This window comes from Sus scrofa, chromosome 3 (genome assembly GCF_054392235.1).
Source record: "Sus scrofa isolate SSC_HxYL_T2T_F1_AM1 chromosome 3, Sscrofa_HxYL_maternal_Yorkshire_Landrace_v2.0, whole genome shotgun sequence".
NCBI classification, from domain to species: Eukaryota; Metazoa; Chordata; class Mammalia; order Artiodactyla; family Suidae; genus Sus; species Sus scrofa.
In genome coordinates this window covers 45030809-45054914 of record NC_139385.1, presented here as the reverse complement: position 1 = coordinate 45054914, position 24106 = coordinate 45030809, and the positions used below count along the sequence as shown (strand labels likewise).

Sequence of the window (24106 nt, the reverse complement as noted above, 5' to 3'; positions counted from 1 at the left end):
ATAGGAAGTTCTTAATAGGAACTTCTGGACCGTTGACCCTTCTGTCTTCCCCGCATCCTCATGTAGCTTGTGGACCATCGTGCCTGTCTTACTACTACCCTCCCTCTACCCCCTGAGCTTAGTCTTGTTCATTAATAAAATAATTGGTATGTCTTCTCAGTCCCTTAATCTACATGATTCCCCTCAATCCCTTTAATTTTCTTATAATGTATCTGCTGAAGGATATTTCCACATTTTGGATTTTGCTTATTAATATATTTGTAGTACACTTGACATGTACCTTGTTCTCTATCATTCCTGCAACTTTATAGCTGGATCCAGAGGCTTTATCAGACTAGGATTTAATCCCTTGGAAAGACTATAGATAGTATTATATTCATTTATCAGGAGACATATGTTTGGGTTTTGGTAATTTAAAAGGTAATAACAGGAGTTCCCTTGTGGTTTAGTGAGTTAAGGATCTGGCGTCACTGCTGTGGTGTGTGTCTGATCCCTGGACCAGGAACTTACACATGTTGCAGGTGTGGGCAAAAAAATAAATAAATAAAAATAATAGCAGCCATTGATGCTTGGTGCCTAGATCTTTTGCTTCATTTGAGATTGTATAATAGCGATATTCTAATTATAATTTTGTTTTCATGTATTATCTGGAATAATTTTATAAGGAAAGCCTTCCCCATATCTCCTAGTATGTGAGTTTTCTGTGGTATAGTTCACAAAGGAAAGACAGGATAAATCTTTGATTCTTTATTCAGTTTTCAAAGTAATGAATTGCTTCTTTTGTCATTCTCAGAAAGCGACCAATTTTTTTAATACTATTATCAATTTATGGATTTAAATTATTTGATGGATTTCATTCACTTCATTGAAGTTACTGTCCTTATTGAGCTGAAATTATTCCTTCTTTGGCTAGTGGGAGCCTCTTTCAGATGGTTATAGTAGTCCTTGTTAGCTTCCTTGTTATCTGTTGTAGGGGAGGCAAATTTTTACCTTTACCCTCTTAGGCTTCTTTTTGGCTGGGCCTGAGAATTAAATTGACACAAGACAGATCAACAGGAGAAAAGTATACACATTTATTTAATACTCTAATAATTTTGTGTGACATGGACACCTTCATAAGGAATAAAAACCCAAAGAAATAATGAAACTTAGTCGTTTTTATATTAGGTTGAACAAAAGGAGGCAATTTGGAAAGGTGACTAGACTGTATGGGGAGCCCAAAGGGAGATAAGAATTATTTTTAGGGAATTGCCAACGTGGTTCAGCGGTAACGAACCAGACTAGTATCCATGAGGATGCGGGTTCAATCCCTGGCTCTGTTCCGTGGGTTAAGGATTTGACGTTGCCATGAGCAGCAATATAGGTCACAGAACCTGCTCGGGTCTGGATCCCACGTGGCTGTGGCTGCAGTGTAGGCTGGCTGATTAGACCCCTAACCTGGGAACTTCCGTATCTCAAGGGTGTGGCCCTAAAATAGACAAAAGAAAAAGAAAAAAAAAAAAGGAATTATTTTTAGCAAGGCCTGTTTGTATAGACTTCTCTGTCGTCTTGTCTTTGAGGATAAGGGTATAACTGTCTTTCTGGTACAGGGAGAACACCTCTCTTAACGGGAAATTCATCTCCTGCTTTTAAGGAAAAGAAGGAAAGTCAGTGTTTTTCTTGTATTTGCTCTTTCAGGTGTTTTTAACTCAAAATAGCCAATATACTGAAGCGACTTTTTGGGGGGTGGCATGTTTTGAGCTCCCCCACAGCCATGTTGAGATATTTGGGGCTTATCTTGTACATTTTCTACTCCCAGACTTGAAATACACTAATTCTCTAAGAATTGGTTTCTTTTAGTGGGAAATAGTATTTCACAACCACAATTTTGGTACAAGGAATGCTCATTGGTACCTACCATTTGACAGTTGTTTCCATGCCTTTTCAGTCTCTTGAGCTAGGAAGTATATATATTTAAGATTAAATATCTTCTAAGTTCATTCTGTTTTTATTTAAGTTTAGCACTGCAGGGTTTTTAGTTAACTTCTATATGGTATATATAGCCCCATGTCAAGAATCCTTGTTTTCAAGGATGCAAGGGAGGGTAGAAATAAAACAGTTCAGAATTACTCATTAGTTTGATCCCATAATACACATACAATGTCTATATATAAAATGCTACCACAACTGCTTATGATTACTTAAAACATTTCAAAAAATTCCGCATAGGAGTTCCCATCGTGGCTCGGTGGTTAACGAATCCGACTAAGAACCACGAGGTTGCGGGTTCTATCCCTGGCCTTGCTCAGTGGGTTAAGGATCCGGCATTGCCATGAGCTGTAGTGTAGGCTGCAGACGAGGCTTGGATCCCTCGTTGCTGCGGCTCCAGCGTAGGCTTGGCAGCTATAGCTCTGATTAGACCCCTAGCCTGGGAACCTCCATGTGCTGTCTCCTCTCACTTTTTTCTTTTTACAAAGTGCACTTATCTACATTGTCAGATCCTGTAGCCATTGTATATTATTATCTCTTTAACCCTCATTTAGTCTTAGTTCTGCAAGTAATTATAACTCATCGTCAGTTCCTTATATGGATATGTTCTATCATTCTCCGGTGCAGTCTTTATTTAGGACTCATAAGAACAGTATTCCATACGTTTTTGCCTATTGGTAATAGTTGGTGCCCTAAATAGCTGAAGGCCAGTTTTGCTGGATAAACTTTGGATCACAGTTTTTTTCCTTGGAGTCCATGACTCATTTTCTTCTGGCACACAGTATTGCTATCCAAAATTCTGGCGAAAATTAATTATTTAAAATATAAGTAGATAATTTCTTTTTAGAATCACATTTTTCTTTTTAGCATTTATTCTGGTTCTGGCTTTAGTTTTCCTCTCCAGATACTCTCTTTTATCTGTATATTTTATTTTCTTTGCCTATCTTCAGCATTTGTTGCTTTCTCTCAAATTGTTATCTTTATTTTTTTTTTTCTGTTAAAGTGTTCCTTTGTCACCAGTACTTTCTCTTGTGTTTATTTGCTCTCATGTTCTTTCTACTTTACTGTTTTGTTTTTTGTTTTTTGTCTATTTTAGGGCTGCACCCGTGGCACATGGAGGTTCCAGGCTAGGGGTCTAATCATAGCTGTAGCCACCGACCTATGCCAGAGCCACAGCAACTCCAGATCCGAGCTGCATCTGCGACCTACACCACAGTTCACGGCAATACTGGATCCTTAACCCACTGAGCAAGGGCAGGGATCGAACCCGCAACCTCATGGTTCCTAGTAGGATTTGTTTCCACTCCCTCTTCTCTCATTTTTATTTTTTATTTATTTTTATTTTTTTTCTTGTTTTATTATTTTAATTTTTTTCTGCTGTATAGCATGGGGACCAAGTTCCTCTTACATGTATACATTTTTCCCCCCACCAAAATCTTTACTTTTTTTTTTTTGCCACATCCATGTCTTTTGGAAGTTCAGAGGCAAACCAGGGATTGAACCCAGGCTGCTGAAGAGACAATGCCAGACCTTTAACCTGGTGTACCGCAAGGTAACTCCTCTTTTCTCATTTTTAAATTGTCTCCTCGTTTCTGAATTTTTGAAAATCTGAGTATGTTCTTTGATGTCTTGCGTAATATTCTTAGTGCTTTTAAACTCATTTTGAAATAGGACATTACTGATTTGATCTATTTTTTTTTTTTTTTTGAGTATGCCTTCCTGGCACGCTTTTTTGTTTCAGGGGATGTTATTTTGCTCATTTTCTTTTTTCTTATAGTAACATATGGCGTTTCACCTCATGATACTTTTCTAGTCCTCATTTTTGGGTGAATTTTGTTTTCTTGAACTCGTAGAAGGAAGCTTGGTTTGGATAGCTTTTCTTTCCTTTCAGAGCTTCCTCTTCTGTTGTGTTCTAGTAATGTTTAAAAAAACAAAAACAAAAAAACAAAAAAATTGCTTTGATTTGCTTTCCAAAACTTCTTGGTTCTGTTTCCCTCTCCCACTTTTATCTGAATCCCTGTTTTCTTCATCTTTATTGTTTCCTTTCTGCCAAATTTTTATTCCATTGCCAGCAGTTTCTTTCCAGCGCGGGGACCCTTCTTGAACAGAAGCCCTTGGCAGATCAGTTTTGAGGGTGTATAGAAGCCAGACCCCTTCTGTCCTTTCCACTGGCCCCTTGCACATCCTGCTGTCGGAGCAGGCGACAGCCTTCCCAGTTTCAGCATCTCTTTTCAGAATGGCTCACTGCACTTGCAGGTGAGCACTCGTTTTTCATCATCGCAGATCTGTCATGACCCTTTTATTTGCCTCTGCTTTCTCTACCGTAGGCGCTAACACCCAAGTGGTATGGATGTCCATCTGTTTATATTGGACACATGTAGTGTAGGTATACAAAATAAATCTACCTGTATTGGGGGCGTCTCTTGGGGTCTTGCAGGTATTTTTTCATCCAGTTTTGTTGTAAATGTTACTTCACAAGCATTTGTTTTTGAAACCTAGTTGTTCTCTGTTAGGTGGGAATTTGGGAAGATGCAGAATGGATGCTGCCCCTCCAGCCATCTTCACAGCCCATGTACTGATCTTTTATTGCACTGCTGGTTCAAGTTGCACATGTAATATTTAAAAGAATGTCTTGCATCTGTAGTCACTGAGTTTGGCGTATAGGTTTTTATTATGTGCTCTTTACTAATAGTGTTGATTTCAGAGTTAACAACAACTTTGTAGCATGGTTTGTATGGTTTTCTATCATTTCTATTCTCTGGATCAGTTTAGATAATGTGAGAATAATCTGTTCCTTGAAGGTTTCATAGCATTTTCTCATTAAGACCGTCTCAGTTTGGCCCCTCATTTAGGGTAGATCTTCAACTACTTTTTTGCATTTTTCTATATAGCAGTTGGTCTCTTTAGCCTTTCTAAATCCTATTGAGGTGTTTAGCATTCACCTCCACAGCCAATAAGCGGCCCCCTCTCCACATCAGACCCTCTAATACTGTTCCTTCAGCCTCCAGAGTGAAATCTGCTGCTTCTCACAGGATTCTCATCATTGCTTTCCCTTGCATTCACCTCAGCTAAGTCCTGCTTTTGCCTTTCCCCAAAATGAATTTAGCTTTGACCTTATGTTATAGAAATGACTGTTCAGTTTTTAATGCTTTTATTTCCTTAACTATATGTCTTGTGGGAAAGTAGAACTTGCTTTGTGTGGAGCCTCATGTCATCTGCAGTTCCCTGTTTCATAAATACCTTGGGGTGATGATATGGAGTGATAGGAGGGAGGGAACTGTTGTCCTGCAACCTCCTACTCAGAGGTCATCAAGCAGAGCCTTCTGCTACCAGCCCTCTGGTAATGTGATGAGTGGCTGTGTGCCTGGGCTGGCTGGGGGGTGGGCTGAAGGTAGTTCCAGGCCGCAGTTCCACCCTCAGTCTGTGTAGGGACACTTAGATGTGTGTGTGTTTTCTGCTGTTGCACCACTGCAGTGAACATCTTTACACCTGCTTCCTTGCTCACATGAGACAGCAGAATTGTTACCCACTCGATGGGCTATTGCCCACTTGCTCAGAGAGCAGAGCTGGAGGACCCAGGAGGCGCTTTGCTTCTTTAAAGGGACCTGGTAGTGAGTGATGTGTCCTCAAAAGTGGAGGAGTGGGTGTGTGCACTGTTCTGCTGAGGGGCTGCTTATCTCTGCAACTGTAATTGCAGCTAATTCAGGGGCTCTTGATGCAGCTTATTTGAGTTTGGAGAAATTCCGGTGTTGTCAGTTCTCCACGCCATCTGATACCCAGTAGCAGAGATCAGGAATCTCCTCTGGTTGCCACCCTTCCCCCAATGCCCAGGGAAATTGGACTCCTGAGAAGAATTGTAGTATCTCCCACTATCTTGGAGAGTTGAAATGAATTTTCACCACAGGTATCTTCTGCAAGATTCTTCATTTCTGCCCACAGAGCCATCCATAGCTGTGGTCACAATACAGTCATCTGCCATTGCGGGTATGACTAGGTGTCTTCCTGTAAGACTGTACGTCAGGTAGGAGTAACTAGTTTTGTGCCACTAGTTTGGCAAAGCAGGGAGGGTCATTAGTTTAACACAGAAGAAAGAAAGGAGAGAATAGATGAGAAGAGAAACAAAGGAGCCTAGAGAGAGGTGTGATTGAGGAGTCGAGTCAGTGATGGCTTTGGCTATCCTTTGGTGGTAGCTGGACCCCAGAAAGCAGCCTTGGATGTGGCACTGAAAACTTGAAGCCTTTATTTTATTAAATGACAACAAGGAAACATGCCCTTTCACTAAATACGCCGGGTGAGCAGTCATCACCAGGCTAATTAAGTGCTCTTTGATCAAAGAAGGCTCTTTCACAAAACTGTCACTTTGGTTTGGCCAAGGCTCTTGTTTGTGTTTGGAGAATCTCCAACTGTCCCTTAGGCACATAGTTCAGGGTAGAGATAGCTGAATAGTCAAAATGTTTAGGGTATTTGCTGGCTGTGTTCAGTTCTTTCATTGAGAACATTTTTGGTAACAGACAATTTAAGGAAAGGAAGGTGGTTTTCACTGTTCAGATCAGCATTGTATTCATTGAATCCCTATGTTTGTGACAAGGTTGAGTAATACGGCTGATGGGAGAAGTGAGAACAAGGCAGGTTTCGTATTGAATTTTTGCTGTTTGTGCTTTATGATACGCTTGTGCAGAACTATTTAAGATAGAATCAGCGATGGTTAGCTGGAACCAGTTCTTCCCCAGGCCAGTAATTTTCCGTAGCTCCTGAGGAGGCTTGCGCTCAGCCATCCAATACATGTGACCATTAATATCAGCCTCACCATAAGGCCTACTCACACGGGGTGGTTGAATCCTGCTGATAATACAAGTATCACACCGTATTGTAGTACGACCATGGGGTACAGCCAAGTTTCGTCACAGAACAAATCAGTATGCGTTACAGACACGTTTACTCTGCCTTCCCAACAGAATTGTCCCTTGCCTGTAGATCAGATATTATTATGGACAGCCGTCATTATCATTGGCTGTGACTTGATTTTTTTTTTTTTTTTTTTTTTTGTCTTTTGCCATTTGTTGGGCCGCTCCTGCGGCATATGGAGGTTCCAGGCTAGGGGTTGAATTGGAGCTACAGCTGCCGGCCTGCACCACAGCCTCGCCAAATCTGAGCTGTGTCTGCAGCCTGCACCACAGTCAGAGTTGTTTCCGCTGTGCCACGACAGGAACTCCCACCCTCTGCTTTCTTGGGCTTGAACTTCTTCACCCTCTGTTGCAAATGAAGTCAGTTCCTTAGGAGGAAATTAGGAGCTAGTGTTTTCCAGCCTGTTACTATCCCAGGCAAAAACTTCTAAGCCAGGGCCTTGGAGCCATGGGTAGGATGGTGGTGAACTGACTCTGAGTGACATCCTCTGTGAGAGCCGAGCACCCTGTGGCGAGGGGCGACCGCAGCCTGGGGTCCACTCAGGTCACGTCTCCTGGCATGGATCCAACATATCAGGAGCCACAAGGAGGATGATCAGGGCCCCAGTCCTCTGAGAACACTCTCAGAACACTCAGCCCAAGAAAGAGCCTTCCGTGAGTTAGGGCTGAGCAGGATAATGGAGTCCTGCCCTGCCTTGACTGACTAGCCTTAGGAGCAGGCAGCGGGGGCAGGGTGAGACGCCCAAAGTCCTGATCCTCTGGGGAGGAAAGCCCTCTGCCTGGGTCCTGGGAGCAGAGGGAACTCTGTTCCTGAGGGCACGAGTCTGGAGTAGGAGTGGGGTCTCTCCTTGGTGAGCTGGGTCAGGAGAGAAGGGAGCAGTTTTGGTTCAAATACCACAGACTCAGGCCTTTCTTACGGAATTTTGAATTTTCATACATGTTCTTTAGTAGCTGTTTGCCCTTAGGATGATTTCCAGATAGTTTAGCCTTTATTTTTTGTCTTTTTTTTTTTGCCTTTTCTAGGGCCACTCCCGTGGCATATGGAGGTTCCAGGCTAGGGGTCCAATCGGAGCTGTAGCCACCGGCCTAGGCCACAGCCACAGCAGCTCCAGATCCGAGCTGCGTCTGCGACTTACACCACAGCTCACGGCAACGCTGGATAGTTAACCCACTGAGCAAGGGCAGGGATCGAACCCGCAACCTCATGGTTCCTAGTTGGATTAACCACTGCGCCATGACGGGAACTCCCAGATAGTTTACCCTTTAAATAAATATTTTTTATTTATTAAAAAAAAAACCCTTTTATCTTCTTATAAAAGAAGATATAAAAATTATCTTCTTTTATATAATTTTCACTAGTTTCCTAGGGAGCAGGTCTTCTTAGCCCTTCATAGTGTTGTGCTTGCTTTCATTTTATTTTTGAAAAAAACTAATAGATTTTATTTTCTAGAGCAGATTTACATTTATGGAGAAATTGAGGTATTTGTACAGAATCCCCATGTACCTTATTCATTCTTTCTACACAGTTTTCCCTATTTTTAAAATTGTGTGTTAGTGTGTTAGATTTGTTGATGAACCAATGTTGATACATTAGTATTAAGTAAAGCCCATACTTTAAGCTTCACTCTTGTTATACATTCTGTAGGTTTTGACAAACGTATTATGACATGTGACTGCCATTACAGTATCATACAAAATAGTTAATGTCCCAAAAAAGTAGAGCCCTAGGCATTCCCATCATGGCCCAGTGGGTAAAGAATCCGACTGCAGTGGCTCAGCTCACTGCAGAGGCACAGGTTCAGTCCCCAGCCTGGCACAGTGGTTAAAGGATCCGGCATTGCTGCAGCTCTCTTGTAGGTCACAGCTGTGCTTCATATTTAACCCCTGGCCTGGAAACTTTCAGGGTGTAGCCTTAAAAAAAAAAAAAAAAAAAAAAAAAAAAGCCCTAAAAGATCTTCTGTGCTCCACCTACTTTTCCCTCCCCACCTACCCGCTTGAGCCTCCGGCAACCACTTTTTTTTTTTTTTTTTGCCTTTGTCTTTTTTAGGACTGCACCTGTGGCATATGGAGGTTCCCAGACTAGGGGTCCAGTCAGAGCTGCATCTTCCGGCCTTCGCCGCAGCCACAACTTGGGGTCCCAGTCGCTTCTGTGACCTACACCGCTGCTTACATCAACGCCAGATCCTTAACCCACTGATCCAGGCCAGGGATTGAACCGAATCCTCATGGGTACCAGTCAGTTTCCTTAACCACTGAGCCACAACGGGAACTCCTGGCAGCCGCTTTTTTGCTGTCTCTATAGTTTTTTTTACCTTTTCCCAGATGTGAATCATAAGGTCCGTAGCCTTTTCACACTGGCTTCTTTCACTTAGTGATGTGCTTTTAAGATTCTTACATTCATCTGTCTTTCTCTTGGTCTTGGGGGCAGTGGTTTGCCCTGTGTTCTCCTCCTTTATGGATCCAAGAAGACTTGTTGATATTCCACTAAGTTCAGGTTTTTACCACTTGTCAAAGGAGAGGGGTGACCTCTAAGCTCCTTATAGCAGAAGTGGAAACCAGGAGTGCTTGTGCTGGTAGGTAAGAAAGCAGTTGACTTGTGTATATTAGTCTCGTATTGTCCAACCTTAACATAGTCATTTATAAGTTCTAGGAGTTTTTTGGTTGCTTCTTTGGGATTTTCTACATAGACAATCATGGCATCTATGCTGAAGACTATTTTATTTCTTCTCATTTTGTATAAGTTTTATCTCCTTTTCTTGTCATATTACCTAGGACTTCCAGTATGATGATGCATGGGAGTAGTAAAAATAGACATTCTTGAAGTTCCCTGGTGGCTCAACAGGTTAAGGGTCTAGCACTGTCACTGCAGTGGATTGGGTCACTGCTGTGGCGCAGGTTTGATTCCTGGCCCAGGAACTTCCACATGATGCAGATGTGGTTAAAAAAAAAAAAAAAAAAATTCTTACCTTTTTCTTGACCCTTAAGAAAGCATCTAATTTCTCACCATGATGTATGCGTTAGCTGTATGGTTTTTCATTGTGATAAAATATTTATAATATAAAATGTACCATTTTGATCATTTTTAAGTATATAATTCAGTAGCATTAAATGTTTTCAATGCTCTACATTGTTACACAACCATCACCACTATCCATCTCCAGCACTTTTTCATCATTCCAAGCTGAAACATCATAGCCTTGACATGACAACTCCCCATTTTCCTCTCCCCCAACCCCTGACAACCACCGTTCCACTTTCTGTCCCTGTGAATTTGACTGTTTTAGTACCTAGATAAATGGAGTCATACAATATTTGTCCTTTTGTGTCAGGCTTATTTCACTTAGCATAATGTCTTCAAGGTTCATCTGTGTGGTAGTATGTGTCAACATTTCATTTCTTTTTAAGGCCAGATAATATTCCATTGTGTGTGTGTATATATATATAATTTACCACATTTTGCTTATCCATTTGTCCATCAATAGAAATTAGAATTGCTTTTGCATTTTAGCTCCCATGAATAGTGCTGCTATGAATACGATGTACAAATACCTTTCTGAGCTCCTGTTTTCAACTCTCTAGCACTGGAACTGCTAGTTCATGGTAATTCTATGTTCGTTGTTTTTGAGGAATCTCAGTATTGTTTTCCACTGTGGCTGCACAAATTTTTTTTTTTTTTTTTTGGTCTTTTTAGCTGTTTCTTGGGCCGCTCCTGCGGCACATGGAGGTTCCCAGGCTAGGGGTTGAATCAGAGCTATAGCCACTGGCCTACGCCAGCGCCACAGCAGCGCAGGATCCGAGCCGTGTCTGCAACCTACACCACAGCTCACGGCAACGCCGGATCGTTAACCCACTGAGCAAGGGCAGGGACCAAACCCACAACCTCATGGTTCCTAGTGGGATTCGTTAACCACTGCGCCACGACGGGAACTCCTGGCTGCACAATTTTGCATCCCTATCAGCAGTGCACAACGGCTCCAATTTCTCCAAATCCTTATAAAAACTTGTAGGTTTTTTTTTTTTTTTTTTTTTTTTTTGTCTTTTTGCTATTTCTTGGGCCGCTCCCGCGGCATATGGAGGTTCCCAGGCTAGGGGTCGAATCGGAGCCGTGGCCGCCAGCCTACGCCAGAGCCACAGCAACGCAGGATCCGAGCCGCGTCTGCAACCTACACCACAGCTCACGGCAATGCCGGATCGTTAACCCACTGAGCAAGGGCAGGGACCGAACCCGAAACCTCATGGTTCCTAGTCGGATTTGATAACCGCTGCGCCACGACGGGAACTCCCAAAAAACTTGTAGTTTTTTAAAGTAATAGCCATTCTAATGGGTGGATGGTGGTAGTTCATCATAGTTTTTATTTGCATTTCCTTGCTAATTAGTGATAATGAGCATTTTTCATGTGTTTATTGGCCATTTGAATATCTATGCTCTATTTGAGTCCTTTGCCCACTTTTTTTTTTTTTTTTTGGTCTTTTTTTCTTTTCTAGGGCCGAACCCGCAGCGTATGAAGGTTCCCAGGCTAGGGGTCTAATTGGAGCTGTAGCCACCAGCCTACGTCAGAGCCACAGCAATGTGGGATCCGAGCCGAGTCTGTGACCCACACCACAGCTCACAGCAACGCTGGATCCTTAACCCACTGAGCGAGGCCAGGAATTGAACCTGCAACCTCATGGTTCCCAGTCGGATTCGTTAACCACTGCGCCATGATGGGAACTCTGCTTTGCCCATTTTTAAATTGTGTTGTTTTAGGTTGCAGTGTAGACGTTCTCTATATATTTTGAATACCAGACCCTAATGAGATAAATGATTGCTAGATATTTTCTCCCATTTTGTGGTTGTCTTTTCACTCTATTGATAGTGTTCTTTGATGTACAAAAATTTTTAATTTTCTTTTTTTTTTCTTCTTAGGGCCGTACCCACAGCATATGGAAGTTCCCAGGCTAGGGGTCAAGTCAGAGCTGCAGCTGCTGGCCTACACCACAGCTCATGGCAATGCCAGATCCTTAACCCACTGAGCAACGCCAGGGATCAAACCCATGTCCTCATGGATACTAGTTGGGTTCATTACCCCTGCACCACAATGGGAACTCCAGGTTTTTAGTTCTAATGAAGTCCAGTTTACCTATATTTTCTTTCTTTTCTTTTTATTTTTTTTTGGCCACACATGTGGCATTCAGTAGTTCCTGGGCCAGGGATCAAACTTGCACCATAGCAACAACTCAAGCCACAGCAGTGACAACGCAAGATCCTTAACCTGCTTCGTCACAAGGGAACTCCTACCTGTGTTTTTTTTTTGTTGTTGTTTTTGTTTTGTTTTGTTTTGTTTTTGCTTTTTAGGGCCACACTTGGGACATATGGAAGTTCCCAGGCTAAGGGTCCTATCAGAGCTATAGCTGCTGGCCTACACCACAGCCATAGCAACAGCAACACCAGATTCGAGCCTTATCTTCGATCTACACCATGGCTCACAGCAACGTCGGATTCCTTAACCCACTGATTGAGGCCGGGGATTGAACCCACATCCTCGTGGATATTAGTCAGGTTCGTAACCCACTGAGCCACAACAGGAACTCCATATATTTTCTTTTGTTCGTGATTTTGGTGTAATATGCAAGAGGTTACTGCCAAATCCAATGTTGTACAGTTTTTACCCTATGGTTGCTTCTAAGAGTTGTATAGTTTTAGCTCTTATATTTAGGTCTTTATCCATTTTGAGTTATTTTTTGTTACAGAATGAGGCATGGGTCTAACTTTATTCTTTTGGATGTGGACATCCAGTTTTCCCAGTAGCATTTGTTTGAAAGACTGCCTTTTCCCTATTGAATGGTCTTGGCATTGTTGTCAGAAAAAGTCATTTAACTTTGGAGTTTCCTGGTGGCTCAGTGGGTTTAGGATCCAGCATTGTTGCTGCTGTGGCTCTGTTTACTGCTGTGGCACATGTTCAATCCCTGGCTTGGGAACTTCTGCATGTTGTAGGCATGGCTAGGAAAAAAAAATCATTTGACTTTATATGCAAGGGTCTATTTCTGGGGTCTTTATTCTGTTAGTTTATATGTCTGTCTTTATGCTAGTATCACACTATTTTGATGATTGTAGCTTTGTACTAAGTTTTGAAATCAGGAAGTATGAGACCTATCACTTTGTCCTTCTTTTTCAAGGTGGCTTTGGATATTTGGGGGTCCCATTTGGAGATTCCATATGAATTTTAAGGTATATTTTCCTATTTCTGTAAAAAAAAGGCCATTGGAATTTTGACTGGTACTGCATAAAAAGGTAGAACACTTTGGGTAGTACTAACATCTTACTAACAATATTAAATCTTGTAATCCATGAAGATGAGATATCTTTCCATGTATTTACATCTTTAATTCCTCAGCAGAAATTTTCACTTTGCAGTGTATAGGTCTTCCACCTCTTTGGTTAAGTTTATTCCTAAGCATGTTATTCTTTTTGATGCTTTTATAAAATGGAATTGTTTTCTTTTTTTTTTTTTTTTTTTTTTTTTTTTGCTTTTAGGGCTACATTTGTACATTTGCAGCATATGGAGGTTCCCAGGCTAGGGGTTGAATCAGAGCTGCAGCTGCCAGCCTACACCACAGCCACAGCAATGCAGATCCGAGCCACACACATCTGTGACCTATATCACAGCTCACGGCAACGCCAGACCCTTAACCCACTGAGCGAGGCCAGGGGTTGAACCCGCATCTTCATGGTTCCTAGTCGGGTTCGTTACCACTGAGTTGCAATGGGAACTCCTGGAATTGTTTTCTTAATTTCCTTTTAGAATTGTTCATTGTTAATATATAGAAATGCAGGCAATCTCTGTTGTCTTTCTACTCTCTACTTATTGCCCCTTTACTCTAGTATTTCCTTCCTCATGATAGATTTGGGTTTAGTTTGCTTTTCTTCTATTTCCCAAAGGTGTAAAGTGAGTCTGTTGCTTTGAGATCTTTCTGGTTTTTTTTTGATGTAAACATTTATGGTTATTAATTTCCCTTTTAGCACAGCCTTTGCTGCATCCCAAAGTTCCAGTATGTGTATTTTCATTGGACTCAATATATTTTCTAATTTTTCTTGTGATTTCTTCTTTGACCCACTAGTTGTATGAGAGCATGTTGTTTAACCTCCACATATTTGTGGATTTTCAGGTTTTCTTTTGCCTTTGATTTCTAGTTTCATTACATTGTGATAAGATAAGATATTTCAGTCTTTTCATATTTATTAAAACTTCTCATATTCTGACATATGATCTGTTCTAGGGAATGTTTCATTCACTTGAGAAAAATATGTATTCTCCTGTTGTTGTTCGGTGTGTTCTGTATATGAAGGTACAACACTCTGCTCTTTGAGCGTCTGCCTGGTTTTTCTATTATTAAAACTGAGGTGTTGAATTCTCCTTCTGCTATTTGAGAGCTATTTTCCCCTTCAATTCTCTCAATGTTAGTTTCATATATTTAGGAACTCTGATGGTTGGTGCAGTGCCTTAGGTCACAGCTGTGACTTGGGTTTGATCCCTTGACCAGAAACTTCCACAAGTCTCAGGTATGGCCAAAAAACAGTCTCATCTGTTGGATATTATAACCACCCTAGCTGCTCTCTTTTAGTTAGTACTTGCATGGCATGATAGAATGTTTTTTTGCGTCACTTTACTAGATCTGTAGTTTTTTGTTTTTTGTCTTTTTGTCTTTATAGGGTCACACCTGCGGCATATGGAGCTTCCAAGGCTAGGGGTCTAATCGGAGCTGTTGCTGCCAGCCTACACCAAAGCCACAGTGATGCTGGACCCAAGCTGCGTCTGCGACCTACACCACAGCTCAAGGCAGCGCTGGATCGTTAACCCACTGAGCAAGGGCAGGGATCGAACCTGCACCCTCCGCTGGATCCTTAACCCACTGAGCAAGGGCAGGGATCGAACCTGCACCCTCATGGTTCCTAGTTGGATTTGTTTCCACTATGCCATGACAGGAACTCCTGAAGTGTGTTTCTAATCTGCAGCATTTACTTGGCATGTATGTGTATGCTTTTTTTTCCTTTCCTTTTTTTTTGGAGGGTGGGGCTCACCTGTGACATATGGATATTTCCAGGTAGGGGTTGAGTCAGAGCTAGCACAGCTGCCAGCCTACACCACAGCCACAGAAACACAAGATCCAAGTTGCATCTTCGACCTGCATCACAACAATGCTGGATCCTTGACCCAGTGGGCAAGGCCAGGTATTGAACTTGCATGCTCATGGATACTGGTTGGGTTCGTTTCCACTGCACCACAATGGGAACTCCTATGTGTTGGTATTTTTTAAATCCTTTTTGTTTGTCTTTGGCTTTTGATTGGGGAGATTAATCCATTTACATTTAAAGTAATTGTCGATAAGAAAGGACTTAGGTTTGCATCTCGTTGCTGTTTTTTTCTGTGTCTTACAGCTTTTTTTTTTTTTTGTCCCTTAATTCCTCTATTTCTGCCTTCTTTTGGTATTAACTGATTTTTTTGCGGTGACACCTATACCACCACAGCTCACAGTAATGCCAGATCCTTAACCTACTAAGCAAGTCCAGGGATCAAACTCATGTCCTCATGGATACTAGTCAGGTTCATTTCCTCTGAGCCACATGGAAACTCCTTTTGTGTGTTTTTTTTTCTTTAAATATTGAATGTGTGTTGAATTTTGTCAAATACTGTTTCTGTATCAATTAATATGTCATAGGATTTTTCTTCTTTGGCCTGTTGATGTGAGGATTTATCTTAATTGGTTATTGAGTGTTGAACCTTTCATACCTGGAATAAACTCCACTTGGTCATGATGCGCAGTTCTTCTTACACATTGTTTGGATTTGAACTGTTTGTATTTTGTTGAGAATTTTTGAATCTCTGTTCATGAAAGATAATTAGTCTTTATTTTTTCTTTCTTGTAATGTGTTCTGATATAAGATAATGCTGACATCACAGAATGAGTTAGGAAATATTCCTTCTGCTTCTGTTTTCTGAAAGAGACAGTAGCGAGTTCTCTGGTGGCTCAGTGGGTTAAGAATCTGATGTTGTCACTGCTGTGGCATGGATTTGATCCCCGGCCTAGGAACTTCCACATGCCCTGGGCATAGCCAAAAAGAAAAAAAAAATGAAAGAGACTCTAGAAAATTGGTATGATTTCTTAAATATTTGGTAGAATTTGCCATTGGAACTGTCTGGGCCTGATGCTTTGTTTGGGCAGGTTATTGTTGATTCATTTCTTTAATAGATTTAGGCCTACTCAGCTTATCTGTTTCTGTATGTGTGAGTTTTGGCAGATTGAGCTTTCAAGAATTGTTCCATTTCCTCTAAGTTATTACATCTGTGGGCATAGAATTTTTCATAGTATTCCTTTATTGTCCTTTTAATGCCCAAGGGATCTGCAGTCAGGTTGCCTTTTTCATTTTGGATATTAGTAATATCTGTCCTCTCTCTTTTTTTTCTTAGCTCAGCAAGAGGTTTATTTATGATCTTTTCAAAGAACTGCTTTTAGTTTTTGGATTTTCTCTTATTTTCAATTTCATTGACTTCTCTAATTTTTATTCTTTCTTTCTTTCTTTTTCTTTTTTTCAGCCATGCCTATGGCACATGGGAAGTTCCCAGGCTAGGGATCAAACCTGAGCCGCTTCAGTGAAAACACGGATCCTTAACCTGATGTGCCGCAAGGGAACTCCATTTTTATTATTTCTTTTCTTCTGCTTACTTTGGAACTAATTTGTTCTCGTTTTTCCTGAAGCAGATGCTTAGATTATTGAGTTCACATATTTTTTTTCTTTTCTAATATATGCATTCAGTGCTATAAATTTTCCTTCGAAGCACTATTTTCACTTCATCGTGCGCATTTTGAGAAACTGTATTTCATTTAGTTTAAAATACTTCCTAATTTCTCTTGAGATTTCTTCTTTGGTCCGTGTGTTACTTGGGAATGTGTTATTTAATCCCCAGGTGTTTTGGAATTTTTCCAGCTACTTTTCTGTTACTGATGTCTTTCTTTCCTTTTTTTTTTTTTTTTTTTTTTTTTTTTTTTTGTCTTTTTGTCTTTTCAGGGCCTCACCTGCAGCCTGTGGAAGTTCCCAGGCTAGGAGTTGAATCACAGCTGCAGCTGCCAGCCTATACCACACAGCCACAGCCATGCCTGATCTGAGCTGCATCTATGATATATGACCGATACCATAGCTTGAGGCAGCAGCAGATCCTTTAACCCACTGAGCAAGGCCAGGGGTTGAACCTGCATCCTCATAGATACTAGTCAGATTCTTAACCTGCTGAGCCACAATGGGAATGCTTCTGTTACTGATTTCTGATTTAATTCTATTATGGACTGAGAGCCTACGTCATACAATATCTCTTCTTTTTAAATATGTTAGTGTGTGTTTTATGGCCCAGAATGTGGTCTGTCTGGTGAATGTTCCATGTGAATTTGAGAAGAATGACTATTCTGCTGTCGTTGCATGAAAATAGGCTATGGATGTCTATCGTATCCAGTTGATTGATGGTTTTGTTGAGTTTGACTATGTCCTTACTGATTTACTGCCTTTGGGATCTGTCCATTTTTGATAAAGGAGTATTGAAATCTGAAGTCATAAGAGTGGATTCATCTCTCTCTTTTTTTAAATTTTTTTTTTTTTTTTTTTGGGCCACAGGTGCGGCATATTGAAGTTTCCTGGCTAGGGATTGAATTGGAGCTGCAGCTTCTAGCCTACGCCACAGCCACAGCAATGCCAGATCGGAGCTATGTCTGTGACCTACACCACAGCTTATGGCAATGCCAGATCCTTAACCCACTGAGCACGGCCAGGGATCGAGCCTGAGACCTCACGGATACTGGGTTTGTTCCTGCTAAGCCACAATGGGAACTCCTCATCTGTCTCTTTTTGCAGTTCTGTCAGTTTTGTCTCGTGTATTTTGAAGCTCTTTTGTTAGGTACATAATACACATTAAGGATTGTTATATCTTCTTGAAGAGTTTATCCTTTTATCCCTGATAATTTCATTGCCCTGAAGTCTGTCTGTATGAAATTAATGTAGCTGCAACTTTCTTTTGATTAGTGTTAACATAACATGTATTTGTCCATCCTCTTCCTTTCCTTTTTCTTTTTTTTTTTTTTTGGCATTATCTGTGGTATGCAGAAGTCCCCAGGCCAGGGATTGAACCCACACTACAGCAGCAACCCAAGCTGCTGCATTAACAACACCAGATCCTTAAGCTGCTGTACCGCAAGGGAACTCCCCATTCCTTTTCTTTTAATCTTTCTGTGCCTCTGTATTTAAAGTCAGTTTCTTGAAGGTAGCTTAAAGTTGAGTCTTGTTTTTTGATCCACCCTACAGTATCTGCCTTTTTAATTGATTTTTATTTATTTATTTATTTATTTTTTATTTTATTTTATTTTTTGTCTTTTGTCTTTTTAGGGCTGCACCCATAGCATATGGAGGTTCCCAGGCTAGGGATCGAATCGGAGCTATAGCTGCCTGCCTCCACCACAGCCACAGCAACACAGGAACCGAGCCTCATCTGTGACCTACACTACAGGTCACGGCAATGCCGGATCCTTAACCGACTGAGCAAGGCCAGGGATGGAACCCGCAACCTCATGGTTCCTAGTCGGATTTGTTTCCACTGCCCCACGATGGGAACTCCAGTATCTGCCTTTTAAATGGTGTATATAGACTATTGATGTTAAAAGTGTTTATTGGATTAATAGCCAACATGTTTGTTACTGTTTTCTGTCTGTTGCCTTTTTTGTTTTTGGTTTTTTTGTCTCCACTCTTTTTTGCTTTCTCTGACTTTAATTGAACATTCGACATGAGTGCATTTTCTCATTCTCTCAGCAGTATCAGTTTTACTTAAAGAAATTTGAGGAGTTCCCGTCGTGGCGCAGTGGTTAACGAATCCGACTAGGAACCATGAGGTTGTGGGTTTGGTCCCTGCCCTTGCTCAGTGGGTTAACGATCCGGCGTTGCCGTGAACTGTGGTGTAGGTTGCAGATGCAGCTCGGATCCCGCATTGCTGTGGCTCTGGTGTAGGCTGGCGGCTACAGCTCCGATTGGACCCCTAGCCTGGGAACCTCCATGTGCCGTGGGAGTGGCCCAAGAAATAGCAAAAAAGACAAAAAAAAAAAAAAAAAGACAAAAAAAAAGAAAGAAATTTGGGAGTCTCTGCTGTTGTGAAATGGGCTCAGTGGTGTCTCTTGGAGCTCTGGGACACAGATTTGATCCCCAGTGCAGCACAGAGGGTTCCAAGATCCATTGTTGCCGCAGCTGTGGGGTGGGTTGAAACTGTAGCTCAGATCTGATCCCTGGCCTGGGCTATGCCGTGAGGCAGCCAAAAAAGAAAAAAAAAATTACTTTAAGTCACCTTCCAAGTCCATTTTCAGATGACACTACACCACTTCATGGCTGGTACAAGTACCTTATAACAGGATGTTTCCAATTCCTCTCTCCTGTCTCTTATGACATTACTGTCATTCATTTCACTTATACGAAATCTACAACCACCACATACATTTTTTCTATTATTTTAAACAAATCGTTGCCTATTATCAATTAAGAATAAGAAAAAATTTTGGAGCTCCCGCTCTCCGCACATTGGGATAATGATGTGGCTTGTTTTTGTGGAGATGCCTGGCCCAGTGTGGTGGGTTAAGGATCCAGTGTTGCTGTATCTGGGGCATAGGTCGCAGCTCTGGCTGGGATTCAGTATGCTGTGGAGGTGACTGAAAAAGAAAAAAGAGAATAAGAAAAAATAGGAGTTTGCTGGTGTTATAACTGGAATCTAATATACAGCACAAATGAACATTTCCACAGAAAAGAAAATCATGGACTTGGAGAATAGACTTGCGGCTGCCCAACGGGAGAGGGAGGGAGTGGGAGGGATCGGGAACTTGGGGTTATCAGATACAACTTGGAATGGATTTGCAAGGAGATCCTGCTGAGTAGCATCGAGAACTATGTCTAGATACTTGTATTGCAACAGAACAAAAGGTAGGAAAAAAAATGTATACATGTAAGGATAACTTGGTCCCCATGCTGTACAATGGGAAAAAAAGAAAAAAAATAGGAGTTTGCTGGTATCCTAGTGGTTGAAGATCTGGCATGGTCACTGCTGTGACTCATGTTTGATCCCTGGCCTGGGAACTTCTGTGTGCCACAGGCACAACCAGAAAGAAAAAAAAAAAGAGAATAAGAAAAAATACTTTACCTTCATTCTTCTCCAACACTCTTATTATGTAGATCTGTGGTTCTGATCTGTATCATTTTCCTTCTTTGTGAAGAACTTCTTTTAACATTTTTTGCAAAGCAAATCTACTAGTGACAAATTCCCTTAATTTTGTTCGGTAAAGCCTTTATTTCACTTTAGAATTCTTGGTTGTTATTTTTTTCTTTCCACACTTTACCCACTTTATTTATTTTTTTATTTTTGGCTGCACTAATGGCCTGCAGAAGTCTTGGGGCCAGGGATCAAACCTGCGCCACAGCAGCAACCATACTGGATCCTTAACCCACTGAGCCACCAAGGAACTTCCCTTTCCACACTTTAAATATTTCTTCCATTCTCTTCTTATTTGAGGGGTTTCTGATGAGAATTCTAATGTAATTCTTTTTTTTATTTTTTACTTTTTGGCCACTCCTGAGGCATGTGGAAGTTCTTAGTCCCAGGATCATACTCATGCCACAGCAGTGACTGCTGGATCTTTAACCCACTGAGCCACTAGGAAACTTCTCTAATGTAATTTGTAATCTTGTTCTTCTACAGGCAACATCTCTCTCTCTCACGCACATGCACACACCTGGCCAGCCACTAGGAAACTCCTCTAATTCTTATTCTTGCTCTTCTATAGGCAATATCACACACACACATGGCCAGCTTCCTTCATGATTTTCTCTTTGTTTTTTTTTTTTTTTTTTGTCTTTTTGCCTTTTCTAGGGCCACTCCTGAGGCATATGGAGGTTCCCAGGCCAGCGGTCGAATCGGAGCTGTAGCCGCCAGCCTACACCAGAGCTACAGCAACTCGGGATCTGAGCCGTGTCTGCAGCCCACACCACAGCTCACGGCAACGCCAGATCCTCAACCCACTTAGCAAGACCAGGGATCGAACCCGAAACCTTATGGTTCCTAGTCAGATTCGTTAACCACTGAGCCACGACGGGAACTCCAATTTTCTCTTTTGTCTTTGATTTTCTATAGTTCGAATGTGATATGCCTAGGGTGTAGATTTTTAAAATATTCGTCCTGCTTTGTGTTTTGTGAGCTTCCTGGATCTGTGGTTTGGTGTATACCATTAATTTTGGAAAAGTCTCAGTCATTGTTGCTTAAAATGTCATCTGTTTCTCTCTTTCTTTTTCTGGTGTTTATCATTATGCGTGTATTACAAACCTTTTGTAATTGCCCCACAGTTAGATATTCTGTTCCATCTTTTCATTCCCTTTTCTTTTTGCATTCCAGTTTCGGAAGTTCCTATCGATAGTTCTTGAAGCTCTTGATTCTTTTTTTTTTTTTTTTTTTTTTTGGTCTTTTTGCTATTTCTTGGTCTTGGGCCGCTCCCGCGGCATATGGAGGTTCCCAGGCTAGGGGTCCAATCGGAGCTGTAGCCACCGGCCTACACCAGAGCCACAGCAACGAAGGATCCGAGCCGCGTCTGCAACCTACACCACAGCTCACGGCAACGCCGGATCGTTAACCCACTGAGCAAGGGCAGGGATCGAACCCGCAACCTCATGGTTCCTAGTCGGATTCGTTAACCACTGCGCCACGACGGGAACTCCAGCTCTTGATTCTTGAAGTTCTTGATTCTTTCTTTAGTTGTGTGTAGTGTACTGGTGAGTCAAAATGTCCTTCATTTCTGTTAGTTTTTTGGTTGCTCTAGTTTCCTTTTGACTCTTTTAAAGTTTCCATTTCTCTGGAGTTCCCATCATGGCACAGTGGAAACGAATCCAACTGGGAACCGTGAGGTTGCAGGTTCGATCCCTGACCTTGCTCAGTGGGTTGAGGATCTGGTATTGCCATGAGCTGTGGTGTAGGTGGCAGACGAGGCTCAGATCTGGCATTGCCATGGGTATAGTGCAGGCTGGTTGGCTACAGCTCTGATTGACCCCTAGCCTGGGAACCTCCATGTGCTGTGGGTGCGGCCCTAAAAAGACAAAAAAAAAAAGTTTCTATTTCTCCGCTTACGTTGCCCACCTTATCTTGTATGTTGTCCACTTCTCCTATTAGAGCCCTTAGCATATTCATCACAGTTGTCTCAGGAAGATTATAGTTCTGAGATTCAGTCTTTGAGTGAACCTGTGCCATCGGCCTCTGACCTTCACACGGACTTTTCAGTTTTGAGTCCCCACCATGGGTGGAAGAGGAAGCTAGAGGGAGATGGAGGGGGGTGTTTCCTTTCTCCCAAGTCAGTTATATTCCAGTAAAACTTGAGTTAAGTTAGGCTTTGGTAAACCGGTTTCTCTTGAGGACAGTTCTTTTTTATGAGATATGGGCATATCTCAGAGTGGGCCCTCTCCCCCCACCTCCTGCTCTGAGCACAAGTGGTTCTTTCTCTGACTTGCACTGTGAGAACCTGTGCGGGTTCCTGGAGATAAAACTCACAAAAGTGTCCAGGTCCCCCTGAGAATATGCCCTCTGGATGTTTTATCGTCTCTCAAACTTGTCCACATTGCGTCTCCAGCAAGTCATCAATTGCACTTAGATTTTTCCTGCCCCGGTTTCTTCCCCAGGCAGCTGCTCTGGTAAATTGTGACTCTCTGAAGGCACCTGGCTGTTTCTCTAATTGGTCACTGTTTTGCCCTATGACCTCAGTTCTCTGTTGGATGTAAAAAGAGTTGTTTTTCGGTTTAGTTTTTGTCTTAATGTAAGGACGGTAGCGATAGATTCCAAGCTCTTTACAAGCCAGTCTTACTACTAATTTTTTACCTTTTTGGGGCTGAACCTGGGGCATATGGAGGTTCCAAGGCTAGGGGTCTGATTGGAGCTGTAGCCCCCAGCCTACACCACAGCCACAGCAACGTGGGATCCGAAACACATCTGTGACCCACACCACAGCTCACAGCAACACCGGATCCTTAACCCACTGAGCGAGGCCAGGGATTGAACCTATGTCCTCATGGATGCTAATCAGGTTCGTTAACCACTGAGCCACGCTGGAAACTCCCAGACTTCATTTTTGGAAAAAAAAAAATTTTTTGTACGTTTAAATAATTCCAGTTGAAACCTGTTTTTTTTTTTTCCCTTTAGTACTTTAAAAATGTCATGTCGTTGTTCTCTGGCATACAACAGAAGTCTCTTGTCATTCTTACCTTTTTTTTTTTTTTTTTTTTTTTTTTTTTTTTTTTTTTTGCCTTCTAGGGCCACATCTGCAGCATATGGAGGTTCCCAGGCTAGGGGTCAAATCAGAGCTGTAGCTCCCAGCCTGCGCCAGAGCCACAGCAACGCTGGATCTGGGCCGCATCTGTGACCTTCACCACAGCTCACAGCAGCGCCAGATCCTTAACCCGCGGAGCAAGGCCAGAGATTGAACCCGCAATGTCATGGTTCTTGGATTCATTTCAGCTGCACCACAACGGGAACTCCTTGTCTTTCTTATCTTTATTGATCTATACAGAGTGTGTTGTTTTTAGCCTGGCTGCTTTTAAGATGTTTTTCTTTAACACTGGTTTTCAACAGCTTGATCAGGGTGTGCCCTATGGTGTTTTCCTGAATTTTCTTCTTTCTGGGTGTTACTGAGCTTCTCCAGTCTGTGAATTTACAGGGTGACTGTATTAGGGAAATCCTGCTTGGTTCTGTCTCCTTTTTGCCCTTCTCGTGGGATTTCAGTTCACGCGCATTGGACAGCTTCACACTACCAGATGCTTTATTTCTTTATGCTTTTATTTAAATAGTTCCAGTTGTAAGTCATTGGGTTGTCTGATCTTTTTCACTGTTGATCTGATGTTCACTGCATACTGTGCGTTTTTGCATTTCAGATATCTTTACCATCTTTAGAAGTTCCATTTGGGTCTTTTTATATCAGTCCATTTCTCTCCTCATGCTCATGTATCCATCTACTTTCCAGAATATATGAAGTATGTTTATAATATCTGTTTTTTTTTTTGTGTATGTGTGTGTTTTTGTCTTTTTAGGCCCACACCCACGACATATGGAAGTTCCCAGCCTAGGGGTTTAATTGGAGCTGCAGCTGCTGGCCTACACCACAGCCACAGCAATGCCAGATCTAAGCTGCATCTTTGACCTATACCACAG

The 24106-nt window shown here is 41.8% G+C and overlaps 1 protein-coding gene across 23 annotated transcripts in view; it reads left to right on the top strand.

Moving 5' to 3' along the window:
- DNASE1 (deoxyribonuclease 1) overlaps window positions 1-24106 on the top strand; it is a 61843-nt gene that overhangs the window by 13225 nt on the left and 24512 nt on the right. The gene's annotated exons all lie outside the window — the stretch shown is intronic.